The following is a 13884-nucleotide window of genomic DNA, read 5'->3' as shown; positions in this document are numbered from 1 at the left end:
CCGTAATACAGTTCCTCATGTTGTGGTGACCCCCAATCATAAAATTATTTCGTTGCTATTTCATAACTGTGATTTTGCTACTGCTATGAATTGTGATGTAAATATCTGATATGCAAAATGTATTTACATTCATTGGGCCAAATTTGGCACAAATACTTGAAACACCCACATTTGAATACTGGAGGGGTGGGTTGGGGGGGGGGTTGATTTTGGCATTTGGGAGTTATAGTTGCTGGGATTTATAGTTCACCTACAATCAAAGAACATTCTGAACTCCATCAACGATGGAATTGAACCAAACTTGACACACAGAACTCCCATGACCAACAGAAAATACTGGAAGGGCTTGGTGGGCATTGATCCTGAGTTTTGGAGTTGTAGTTCACCTATATCCAGAGAGTTCTGTAAACTGAAACAATGATGAATCTGGACCAAACTTGGCATATAGAGTCAATATGCCCAAATGTGAAAACTGGTGGAGTTTGGCGAAAATAGACCTTGATATTTGGGAGTTGTCATTACCAGGTTTTACAATTCAGCTCCAATCAAAGAGCATTCCGAATCCCACAAATTATAGAATTGGGCCAAAATTCCCACACAGAACTCCCATGACCAACAGAAAATACTGTATTTACTACTGGTCTTTGGTGACCCCTCTGACACCCCTTCGTGACCCCCCCCCTTGAGAAATGCTGGTGTAGATGCAACCTATGCGACAACAGCCTTGCAAGTTAACACTTCCTTATCCCAAAGCAATTGTGCTTTATTAGCTATTAATAAATAACCTTTCCAGCCCTTTAATCCACTGAATTGTAGGAATTCCCCTCACTAGAATTATCTCAAATTGGCTCAAAGAGTTATTGGGAACACTAGTAAGATTTGGAACAAACTTCCACACTGAAAGGTTGACTCATGGGTGCCTTACCTGTGCTGCCACAGCTGAGTTCTGGTTCTCATGACGGAGGTCCATTTTCTGAGGCCAAAATCACAGTGTCTGAAGGTCACCCGATGCTGCCATCCCTTTGCAATGCCAGTAGGCGTCCAGACTCTTCTTATCTCCTGAATATGTTGCTCCTGGTGTACTGGGAGAACAGCAAGTCTTGCCTTACCTTCCCTTTGAAAATGTAATGCATAATCCGGCTCAGGATATCTTCAGGAGATGGTTGGTCTTCCTGGGGAAGGATGGTGGCCTCAAAGTCATCCTTTCTGCTTGTTTCCTGTTTGGAAAGTCTCTTGAGAAGAGGGTTCAAATCTGAGCCTTCCTATGTCCAATGGATGCTACTACACAGTAGAATCAGTGTAGTTTGAACCTGCTGATAGAAGAATATAATTACTTATTTATTTTTTAAATACTTTTTTCCTATTTACTAGCATATGAACCCACTGTTGCCTGGGTCTGCATGTTGTAATCTCTTAGTAAAACTAATTGTTAGTGTGACAATGATAGGGGTGGTTCTATCACCTGACTGCAGCGCAAAGCACTGTTTATTGTGTCTCTCAAGTAGTGAACACACCTGAGTTAATATTGATCTACATGGCAAACCTCTAGCTGAGCCTTTCTTCAAACTCTCCAATGGTCTTATAGGAACATGATTAAGAAAAATAAATTTCCATTTATTACAAGTCCCAGAATCCCTGTCTTTTGAGACCCAGAATCCCTGTCTATTGAGAGAGCTTTGCTTGCTGCAGCTGATAGGAAAAAAGTAATTGCCTGTGTTCCTTGCTCAGACACAAGCAGATATACTCCCTTACTCCCACAAATTCTTTCTGCCTTGGATAATCAACTTACAGATTGATAAGTCGCAGCTCATGCTGTGATGTTAGAAACAGAACAACCAATCAAAAGTTGCTTACGTGTTGTTTTTACAAATTTGATATAAAACCATTGTTAAGTGCGCCACAAAGGGGTGAATAGTATTTGTTCTTGACCGGGAATGGTCAAAGGATATTCATCTCATGTTGATCAACTTGAAATAAAGCCTTGTTGAAAAACCTCATCGGAATCTCATCTCCTCTCTGTTTCTGGGCCTGTCACCATAAATTCCCAGTCTCTAACAGTCTCTTGGGCTCTCAGCTGGCTCTTTCCCATGACCTTCTAGTGACCCCTTTGGAAAACAGCTGGCTCTTTCCCACACACATATCAGCTGTCAATCAGGTTCCTTACTTGTCTCACACACTCGCATTGATTGCCCTATGTTTTCTTTGGGAATGACTTGTCCCATGTTTTTAAAAAAGTATCCTACCATCACCTCATTTTATTGAATGAGCACATTTATGTACCAGAATGAAAAAGAAAGCAGTAGTTTCTCTGTCCCTCAGGTACTGATAACCCTATAGCAGTGGTTCTCAACCTGTGGGTCCTGAGATGTTTTGGCCTTCAATTCCCAGAAATGCTAACAGCTGGTAAACCGACAGGGGTTTCTGGGAGTTGTAGGCCAAAAACACCTGAGAACCAATGCCCTATGGTATACAGATCTCAATGGCAACCCCTTGAGTGGTTCTACTGCGTTCTGACTAGTTGCAAATCTCATAATCTCCAGTGTTCCTAGCAAAGGGGCGTGGATGTTAGGAGAAGCATTATGGGAAGTAGGATGATACCTCTGGCTGGTTTGGAGGAACACCATTCCTTTGGCCATGGATAGGAATTCTGAGTGTCTTTGGATCCTATTTCCATCACTCTCTGTTATCCCTGCAAAGATCACCAGTATTTTAATTTGGGTCACAATAGGTATATGTGTCAAATTTGGTCCCAATCCATTGTCAGTGGGATTCACATGGCTCTCTCGATATGGGTGGACTATAGTTTCCAACATCCTCTTTCCTCCTCCCTCTAAAGCAGTGGTTCCCAACTTTTGGTCATTCAGGAGTTTCCCAGAAATCCTAGCCAGTTTACCTGGACTACCAAAGCTGACCAGTATCTTAAATTGGATTATGAAGTGTAGGTGAGCCAAGGTTGGTCCAGATCTATCGTTGATGGGATTCACATAGCTCTCTGAGTGTGGGTGGACTACAACTCCCATAATCCCCTTTCAATCTCCTTTCCCCAAAGAAAACTACCATTATTTTTGTTGGACCTTGGCATACTGTTGTTTATGTACCAAATTTGGCCCTGACTCATCAAACTGTGTAGGAGCCTTTGTAGATCAAACATACATAATTAATTATAGACGTATTTCGACTTGTATATATATATGTGTATATATATATTTTTAAATACCCTTTACATTCCATTTCCTATATCTTTATTCCCCCATCATGTCCTTACTTTTTAAGAGATCCCCTTGCTTCTCATTAATGCTTGTTCTGCCAGTTGTGTCCCTATCTATTTCGTACTGCTCTTTCCTAATTGCTTCCACCTACACATTCCAATATCCCCATCTCGCCTCCCTTCCTTGTCCTATTCCCCCTCAATTCTGTATAAATGCAAGGGACAGGAGACTCCTGAGGGATTATTTACTCTGAAGACTTTGCCAGTTGAATCGGGAGGAGCCCAAAATGGTAAGAGGCGTAATTATTATTTTTGTATATCTAAATAACCTGAGGAGCCCCCGGTGGCGCAGTGGGTTAAAGCACTGAGCTGCTGAGCTTGTTGATCAAAAGGTCGCAGGTTCGATTCCGGAGAGCGGCGTGAGCTTCCGCTGTCAGCCCTAGCTTCTGCCAACCTAGCAGTTCGAAAACATGCAAATGTGAGTAGATCAATAGGTACCGCTCTGGCGGGAAGGTAACGGCGCTCCATGCAGTCATGCCGGCCACATGACCTTGGAGGTGTCTACGGACAACGCTGGCTCTTCGGCTTAGAAATGGAGATGAGCACCACACCCCAGAGTCAGACATGACTGGACTTGGTGTCAGGGGACTACCTTTACCTTTACCTAAATAACCTGAAAGCACTGGAATCCTGTCGGTTCTTGGTAGCAAAGTAGAACCAGTCCTGGTTGGTACTTGGAAGGAGAGACTGTATTCCAGAAGAAGAAGGTGGCAACACCATCTCTTGAGTATCCCTTACCTAGTAAATTTATTTATTTATTTATTTTGAATATCTGTACCCCGCCCTTCTCAACCCCTTGGGGGGGGGGGGCGCTCAGGGCGGCTTCCAATCGGCAGTAATTCAATACCTCAATTTATTTATTTATTTATTTACTGTATTTGTAGGCGACTCAAGGCGGTTAACAGGGTAAAATTCAATGTTTACAATATCATAAATATAATTAAAAACATAACCTATAATAAAAACTAAACAAATCAATAAAATATAAATTCATAGTGTTTCCTTTTTAAAAACGTTGTCCGGTCTCGTCGATATTCCATTTTCCTGTGTCAGTTACTCTGCATTTGGAAACGCTTGTTCAAAAAGCCACGTCTTGACTTTTTTCCGGAATGTGGCCGATCTAATATCTATAGGGAGATATCTATAGTCGAGGGGCTGCCACCAAGAAGGCTCTGTCTCTCAACTCCACCAAACATACTTGTGACGAAGGCCAGATGATCTTAAGGTCCTACATGGTTCATAAGGGGAGATGCGTTCGGAATATATATATATATATATATATATATATATATACACACACACACACAAAATAAAAACAAACAGTCAATAATTATAAATAGTTAAAAATATTAAAACAATACAATTAAAATCTACTAAGAATTACCACTCTGGTGGCCATTACTACCCGAAAACTGTGGTTGGATGCTCCATCAAACTTATCTATTATCCATTTCCAAGCCATTGTCAACATTGTCATTGTCCGCTTAATTACCCGAAGGCCTGGTGCCACATCCACGTTTTTAACTTTTTTCTAAAGGTGAGGAGGGATGAAGATGACCTAATTTCCCTGGGGTGTGAGTTTCATAGGCAGGGGGCGACCACCGAGAAGGCCCTGTCCCTCGTCCCCGCTAAGCGTGTTTGAGACAGAGGCGGGGCTGAGAGTAGGGCCTCCTAAGAAGACCTTAAACTCCGAGGTGCATCGAGTAGTGCTGGAAGACCTTGGAAATGCCTAGAGAGGTTCCATTTCTTATGTGGATCAATGACATCATGACAGTGAGTTAAACCCCTGTGCCGGCAGGACTGAAGACCGACAGGTCGCAGGTTCGAATCCAGGGAGAGGCAGATGAGCTCCCTCTGTCAGCTCCAGCTCCTCATGCAGGGACATGAGAGAAGCCTCCCACAAGGATGATAAAACATCAAATTATCCAGGCGTCCCCTGGGCAACGTCCTTGCAGATGGCCAATTCTCTCACATCAGAAGCGACTTGAAGCGACTTGCAGTTTCTCAGGTCACTCCTGACACGACAAAAAAATAATAGTCATGGGTATTGGCCCCATAGATATGGCGTAGAGAGCACACAATTGCGTAAAGAATGTATAAAGCGTCAGTATAGTTGGGTGGTTTGAGAGCTGGACTGTGACTCTGGAGACTCAAGTTTGAATCCTCTTGCTCAGCCATTCAGACCCACTGGCAAATCGTGGGTGTGTCACACTTTCTCAGCCTCAGAGGAAGGCAAACAAACCGTGCCAAGAAATTGGTAAGTGATATGTTTGCCTTTTGGGCACCCAGCCTGAGACAGGATCAGAAGGCAAGCAACGACAAGAGGCAATAAAATAATACTGTCTTCTTCCTGGTGCCTCTATTTCAGATTGCTCCTCTCCAGCTGGGTGTCTTCTCCATTGCAGTGTCCTTGTGCCATGGATACTGCCAAACGGATTATCTCAAACCTATTCTTAAATACGGTAAGGCAGTCAAGCAAATTAGGCAAATAACGGCCTAATGATCCACAAAGGTGAAGCGCCATGCCTCTTTCCTGGGCAGGTACCTGGGCAGGGGTTGCCAACCATGCTTGCAGCTTGACCCCACTTGACTTGCCCTGGTTCAATGCTATGGAGTCCTGGGAGTGGTAGTTTTGCAAGGCCTTTCTGCTTCTCAGTTAAGAAGAAGGCTTGTGCCTCACCAAAGTACAATTCCATATCATGGCATTTCAAGTGGGGTTACACTGAAATTTGTTGTTGTTCATTCGTTCTGTTGCTTCTGACTCTTTGTGACCTCATGGGCCAGCTCATGTCACAGCTTCTTCAAGGTCAAGCCAGTCACTTCAAGGATACCCTCTGTGCTGTCACGTGCTGGGCCTGTGAAAGAGTCTGTAGACAGGACATGTTTTCTGAATGCCCAACGGGACGCTGGGGGTGCCTCGGCTGAGAGGCCTTTCGGATTTCCCCACACAATGTTCTTTTAAAGACTTAGAAAGTTCAACAATGAAACTGACACGGATTGTAGCATAGGTATTACATTATTTGTCCACATCATCACCATTCAGTTCAAACATTTTGTCACCTGTAGGATGAGTTTTGGATGCCTGTGTCATAGGAGTTTCCTTCCTCCTTTTTCAACCAGTTTGTCACTTTGATTTTCATCTTGTCATTGTTGGAAAAGATTTTTCCCCACCCAGATGTTCCTTCAATTTAGTGATCAGACGGTAGTCACTGATTGTGAGATCAGGGCTATGAGACGGGTGGCTGAAAACATCCCAACACAATGAAGTCAACCACTCTTGTGTTGCACAACTGGTATGCGGACGCACATTGTCATGAAGGAGACAGACTCCTGCCATCAGCATTCCACAACATTTGTTTTGGTTGGCTCTGTGAAGTTTCTTCATAGTCTCACAATATATAGTCCATACCCATTTTGTCACATGCTCTCTTGACATTATGTCCTCTCCATAAACCAAAATGATTTTGCGATGAATCACAATAGCATTCATGCCCTTAGCATTTAGGTAGCATATTACAATGCGAACTTTGCACTTCGAAGTGGAATGAGGATGTTCACCTCTAACCTTCGCCACAATGCCAGTTGTGACAACTAGCACTGCTCATTTTATTTTTGTCCCCAGAGTATGTTTCCCCATCTGTATGAAGGTCTATTTTTATGACCCTGTTCCTTTATGAGTTTCTCCCTCACAAACAATCTGCTCCATCCCTGTCTCATCCTAATTTTAGTATTTTTAGTATTTTATCTTACACATGCAGCCCACTCACTGTTATTTTATTGTGTATGAATTTGCTTTATATATTTATTTTATTTTTTGGTACTCATATGTTGTATGTATTTTACTGTGTTGTTATGGGGTTTTGGTTTTATTTTATTGTAATATGCTGTTGGGCTTGGCCTTATGTAAGCCGCCCCGGGTCCCCATTGGCAGGGCATTAAATAAAGTATTATTATTATTATTATTATTATTATTATTATTATTATTTGCTTCAGCTGGCTTCGAGCTATACAGCAGTGATACCAACTTCCCCCGAGAAAATTCCCTGCAAGAGCTATGCACCTTGTAACCTATTTTAATAGGTTCCTAGTCTTCTTCCTTTCTTTTCTATTGGTTTTAAAACAATAATTCAATTCTGCAAAGTGCAGCATATGCGTTGTTCATAAAAACTTCAAACATAAAAACTTCAAACAGTTCCTACAAGTCAGTGGATGAGTGAAACATTCTGAAACCTGGAGGGCTTCTGGTGGTAAAAGTATGCTACAATTGTAGCAAGTTTCATCCTGATAGCCCTATAAATGATGGAGAAAGGAACCCCAGAACTGTTCCCATTGCCGCAAATGGGCAAATAACAATTTGAAAAACTAACAAAATTTACAAACCTTTGTATTCCATACAAAATGAACCCCTTATGAATTTTTCAAAATACTTTAGAAACAAAACAAGGATTGCCAAAATTTTGTAAATACAAATGAAGTGGATTTTTGGCGTGTCAAACATACAGCTAGTGGTAATGGACTAAATGGACGAATCCAGAGGTTTCTCACCAATGCTTCCTCTTCATCCTGGAAAGAAGTAACAAGTGGAGTGCCGCAGGGTTCCGTACTGGGCCCGTCCTGGTCCTGGTCCTGTTCAACATCTTTATTAATGACTTAGATGAAGGGTTAGAAGGCATGATCATCAAGTTTGCAGATGACACCAAATTGGGAGGGATAGCCAATACTCCAGAGGACAGGAGCAGAATTCAAAATGATCTTGACAGATTGGAGAGATGAATGGCGAAAACTAACAAAATGAAGTTCAACAGGGACAAATGCAAGATACTCCACTTAGGCAGAAAAAACGAAATGCAAAGATACAGAATGGGGGACAAAGCCTGGCTCGAGAGCAGTACGTGTGAAAAAGATCTTGGAGTCCTCATGGACAACAAGTTAAACATGAGCCAACAATGTGATGTGGCACCAAAAAAACCCAATGGGATTTTGGCCTGCATCAATAGGAGCATAGTGTCTAGATCTAGGGAAGTAATGCTACCCCTCTATTCCACTTCGGTTAGACCACACCTGGAATATTGTGTCCAATTCTGGGCACCACAATTCATAGAATCATAGAATCAAAGAGTTGGAAGAGACCTAATGGGCCATCCAGTCCAACCCCCTGCCAAGAAGCAGGAATATTGCATTCAAATCACCCCTGACAGATGGCCATCCAGACATTCAAGAGAGATATTGACAAGCTGGAATGTGTCCAGAGGAGGGCGACTAAAATGATCAAGGGTCTGGAGAACAAGCCCTATGAGGAGCGGCTTAAGGAGCTGGGCATGTTTAGCTTGAAGAAGAGAAGGATGAGAGGACATATGATAGCCATGTATAAATATGTGAGAGGAAGCCACAGGGAGGAGGGAGCAAGCTTGTTTACTGCTTCCATGGAGATTAGGACAAGGAACATTGGCTTCAAACTACAAGAAAGAAAGGTGATTCCATCTGAACATTCGGAAGAACTTCCTGACTGTGAGAGCCGTTCAGCAGTGGAACTCTCTGCCCCGGAGTGTGGTGGAGGCTCCTTTTTTGGAAGCTTTTAAACAGAGGCTGGATGGCCATCTGTCAGGGGTGATTTGAATGCAATATTCCTGCTTCTTGGCAGGGGGTTGGACTGGATGGCCCATGAGGTCTCTTCCAACTCTTTGCTTCTATGATTCTAATGGAAAAGGATGGAGGGAGCTCTTTCCGGAAATGGTAGCTAGGACACAATTCTAACACATTTTATGACACGATTGTAGACAAAACCAAAGGTTGTTTTCTCTCCCTAGGTAAACCAAGGGAGTATGTGTGTGTCGACATGTATGATGGGACTATTCATCGCATTGGAGATTCATGGGAAACAGAAAAGTGTATGGAATGTACCTGCAACACAATGGGGCAGCATTGTTGTGCCAGGTAGGCAAAGTGTATTCACTTCGAGTCATAGAATCCTAGAGATGGAAGAGACCTCAAGGGCCATCCAGTCCAATTCCCTTTCTCCATTTGGGAAGATACCAATCAAGTCCCCCAGATGGTCATTTAGCCTCTGCTTCAAAACCTCCGGGGAAGGAGACTCCACCGGACTCCCAGGCGGCAGCAGGTTCCAGTGCTAAACCATCAGGAAGTTCTTCTTAATGTTTAGATGGAATCTCATTTCAAGGAGTTGAATATCTTTCTCCATTGGGCCCCAGTCTCTAGGAGAGCCCCTTCCTGTATAGGAATCCTTTTAGATACTTAAACATGGCTCTCATGGCTCCTCTCCACCATCTTTTCTCTTCTCCAAGCTAAACATGTCTAACTTTTTAAGCCGCTCTTGAAAGAGACTCACAGTTTCCAGGTCAGGTCTTGTCTGCAAACCCTCCAGCTCATGTCAGATCCTTCTTATTTTTAGATACGGTGGACCTATGAAAATTGAAGGATGCATAGCAAAGGTCGATAAAACAACATGCAAGTATAAGTTCTATAAGGAGGAGAATCCGTCAGAACCATGTTTTGAAGAAGGCGATGAACCTCTGAAATGAATGAAGGGTAAATGAATAAATGAGTTTCTTCATCTAAAACAGACTCTTGCCTTTATTGGCTTTCACTACAAAGCCCATAGCATTTCACTGATAGGAACATTTCAATGGATTCTGAAGTGAAAGCAGAACTAGAGACTTCTCTAGGAATCTCTAAGGCCTCAAAAGTGATTTTGTGGCCACCTTCCTGCAGAAGTTGACCAGAGTCAGTCTGGAAGATCTAAAATTTCCCAGACAGGTCCTCTCAAGCTAAAAAAATTGTTTCAGTTTAATGGGGGTCCGGTGCCCCTAACCTTAGGGAATGTGGGGAATTTGCTGTACCTTTAGAATTGGGTTGAGACACAAATGACCCTCCAGATGGTTGGTGGAGCTTGATTGATATAAACATGGTGGCAGTTTGATCTGAGTTTTGTAGCTTTGGCACTGGATGTCTAAGCATGAAGATGATGGGATTATGTCTATTTCTAGGCCAGCCAGAGAAAGGATGTTGCAATGTCGAAAAGTCTCCGTTGTTTTGACCCACGCCTAGGGCTCTTTCCCAATATGAGGCAATAGCTGCGTAATATGTCCTGACCTAGGTCAGACAGAGGTCAATGTTTCCTTTCCCAGGAGTAAAATAGAACATGTTTAATAAAGTTATAGGAATAAAAGTGGTTTAACACATAGTTTAGGGTTAAGAGGATAAAGAGAGTGAGAGAAGGTTCTGCGAGTGGTGGGGCTTTGTGCAAAAGAGAGGATGCTGCTTTATCTCATTCTGGCTTGTTACCCTTGGAAAGCTATACATTCCTAACTATAAATCCCTTTTTATTAGTGGTGGAGGGTAGTGGTGTTCAATAACAGTACAAATCAAGAAAGTTAGAAGAATGGGACAATAGGCTCATGTTATCTTCCCTGAACAAAATTCTTGCATCTATTCCCATTACAACATCCTGCATGAGATGGTATAAAGGATTGAACGCTTTTATAACTCACTTATCATCATCATCATCATCATCATCATCATCTTTAATTACTTATTAATCGCCCTCCATCCGAGATGCTCCAGGCGATTTACATAGCAGAAATTATACAGGATAAAACACATACATACAAATATTATCTGCTACCGGGCTCAATTCAAAGTGCTGGCGTTGGCCTTTAAAGCCCTAAACGGTTCTGGCCCAACTTACCTATCCGAACGTATCTCAGCCTATCAGCCCACCAGGACCCTAAGATCTTCTGGGGAGGCCCTGCTCTCTATCCCGCCTGCTTCACAGGGGCGGCTGGCGGGGACGAGAGACAGGGCCTTTTCTGTGGTGGCCCCGCAGCTATGGAACGCCCTTCCCATGGAGGTAAGATCAGCCCCCTCATTGATGGTATTCCGAAGAAGATTAAAAACCTGGATGTTCAAACAGGCATTTGGTTAACTCAGTACAATGAATGTAATGATTAAAGGACTGGCAATATGGACGACGAAACTGGATCATGATTTTAGTCAGGAGATGAATTGGATTGTTATTGATATATGAATTGTGTATTATGTTTTAATGGTTTTAAACTGTATACTGTTGATTGTTATATTTTGTTGTAAACCGCGTTGAGTCGCCGGCTAGGCTGAGAAACAGTGGTATACAAGTATAGCAAATAAATAAATAAATAAATAAATAATCACTATTATAAATCTCTTATTATAAATCCTTCACACCACTTGCCACCACTGGTACCAATTATAACGTATATACTATAATATACCCTCCAGCTGTAATATCACACCACTGGACACCAGTATAAAGGAAAATACCACACCCAGTGACGGGAGGCTGGAGGCTTATTGATAATATGACTGGGCAGGATGGTTCTTCCTCCAAAGATTCACTTCTTCCCCAAAAATCCTACCCCTGTGCCTCCAATTTGGTAGCGAGATGTAGATAGATATGTGTAATGGTAGAGTGAACACTGCTTGTCTTTTAGTCTTCTTTTGGTTTAAAGCTGCCACCAACCCAAGTTGCCTTAGGATTTTTAAAATGAGTTTTTGAGGTAAACTTTTCCTACTTCTGCCAACAAAGCTCTTACCTTAGCTCCCAGAATGACTGTTTGGATAAGAGACCCTTCTGTAGTATCAGGATGTTAAAGATGCTGGAATTATCACAAAAGATTAATGATAGAATGAGGAACAATAGAGACTTTTTTGAAAGTTAAATAGAAAAAGATTTTTTTATAAAAACAGACAACTAACTTCTTCTGAGCGGCACAAAACGCTTGACTTGTTCCAAAAGTTCCACAGCTTGATGGTTGCTAGAATGAGTTTCTTCACTTAGTTACAATCAGACAGATCTAGCTACTAGTAACCAAAAATCCCTCACTCTGCTTCAGAGAAATAGTAATGAGTTTCTGACTAACTTGTCCTAGGTAGTCCCCTGAGTTATTAGCTAACTCTTCCCAGAGTTCTTCCTGCTAACTAACTCAGTCTAGAGAGCTAATCTCTTGTGCTATCTCCCACAAGAAATCCGGTTGCTGTCTGATCCTGTCAGTTAATCAACCCTGTCTTACACAAACATTCTCTCCCTGAAAACCCAGTTTCAAAAACACTTCTTCACCCACCAGCTCCCAGTTCTCAACTCCACAGAAACTGAAATCTTTTCCCTCCTAAAACTTGGCTCCTCCCATCTGCTCTAGCCAATCCCAGGAGACCTCAAATTCCTCCCATCTTCTAACTATCCTCACTCAAGATGGCTGCTTCCCTGGCTTACACTCTCAAAATGGAGGATACTGCCATACTGTTATCCAGGCTTCTTTTCCGGCCTACTAGGTAAGATTCACTACAGATGGTCAATTAAAGCAGAAACGTTGCCTGGCTCTGAATATGGAACCCAATGATTGAAAAGAGATCTCCCTTCTGACCTCAAGTCAATTTCCAGGGGAGAAAGGACATAAGGAAAACTCCCAAGAAACCACAACCACAACAAGAACAATTTCAGTAATGAATAGTCTCAAAACATAAACACCAGATCTGAAATTATATCATGGGACCTCGGCCTTTTCATGGATAAAAGACTGGATGACATTAGATCGGGAAAAACTGTTGGTGGCATGGATACATTTGGTACAAGAAAACTAAAACAGAGAGGAATTTCGGAAATCATTTTATAAGAGCAACATTAATAAAAAAATTGGGATAAATGCAAAAACATCCCTCTGGATCTCGTCATTAGAAGCAGGTCGTCGTGTCGTGTCAGGAGTGACTCCTGGTGTGAGAGAATTGGCCGTCTGCAAGGACGTTGCCCAGGGGACGCTTGGATGATTTTGATGTTTTTTTGATGTGGGAGGCTTCTCTCATGTCCCCGCATGAGGAGCTGGAGCTGATAGAGGGAGCTCATCCGCCTCTCCCCGGATTCGAACCTGCGACCTATCGGTCCTACCGACACAGGGGTTTAACAGGTCAAAGAAGACTATTGGGGTGGAAAGAATTGCCAACCTACAGAGATATTTTGATGAAGAAGACTGATACTTATGAGATAAAATCACAAGATGAAATCAAAAACAGATTTGGAAACATCTCCTGGTTTCAATATAGACAGTTAAAGGAATATTACAATAAGGATAAACCAATTGGCTTTTCAGAAGAGAAAGGTTTGGTGGGCACTGACTTTGTTTTGGAGTTGAAGTTCATCTACATCAAGAGAGCACTGTGGACTCAAACAAAGATAGATCTGGACCAAATTTGGCACGAATACTCAATCAAGGTCTATTTCCCCCCAAATCAACCAGTGTTCACAGCATTTTCTGTTAGTCATGGGGATTCAGAATGCTCTGTGATTGTAGGTGAATGATAAGTCTGAGCAACTACAACTCCTAAATGGCAAAATCAATCTCTTCCCCAACCCCACCAGTATTCAAATTTGGGCGCATCGAGTATTTGTGCCAAATTAGGTCCAGTGAATGAAAATATCAGATATTTACATTACATAATTTACATAATGTAAATATCTGCATATCAGATATTTACATTAAAATTCACAACAATTGCAAAATTCAGCTATGAAGTAGCAACGAAAATAATTTTATGGCTGAGGGTCACCACAACATGAGAAACTGTATTAT

Source organism: Anolis sagrei, chromosome 7 (genome assembly GCF_037176765.1).
Source record: "Anolis sagrei isolate rAnoSag1 chromosome 7, rAnoSag1.mat, whole genome shotgun sequence".
Taxonomy (NCBI): domain Eukaryota; kingdom Metazoa; phylum Chordata; class Lepidosauria; order Squamata; family Dactyloidae; genus Anolis; species Anolis sagrei.
This window is presented reverse-complemented; position numbering follows the sequence as displayed.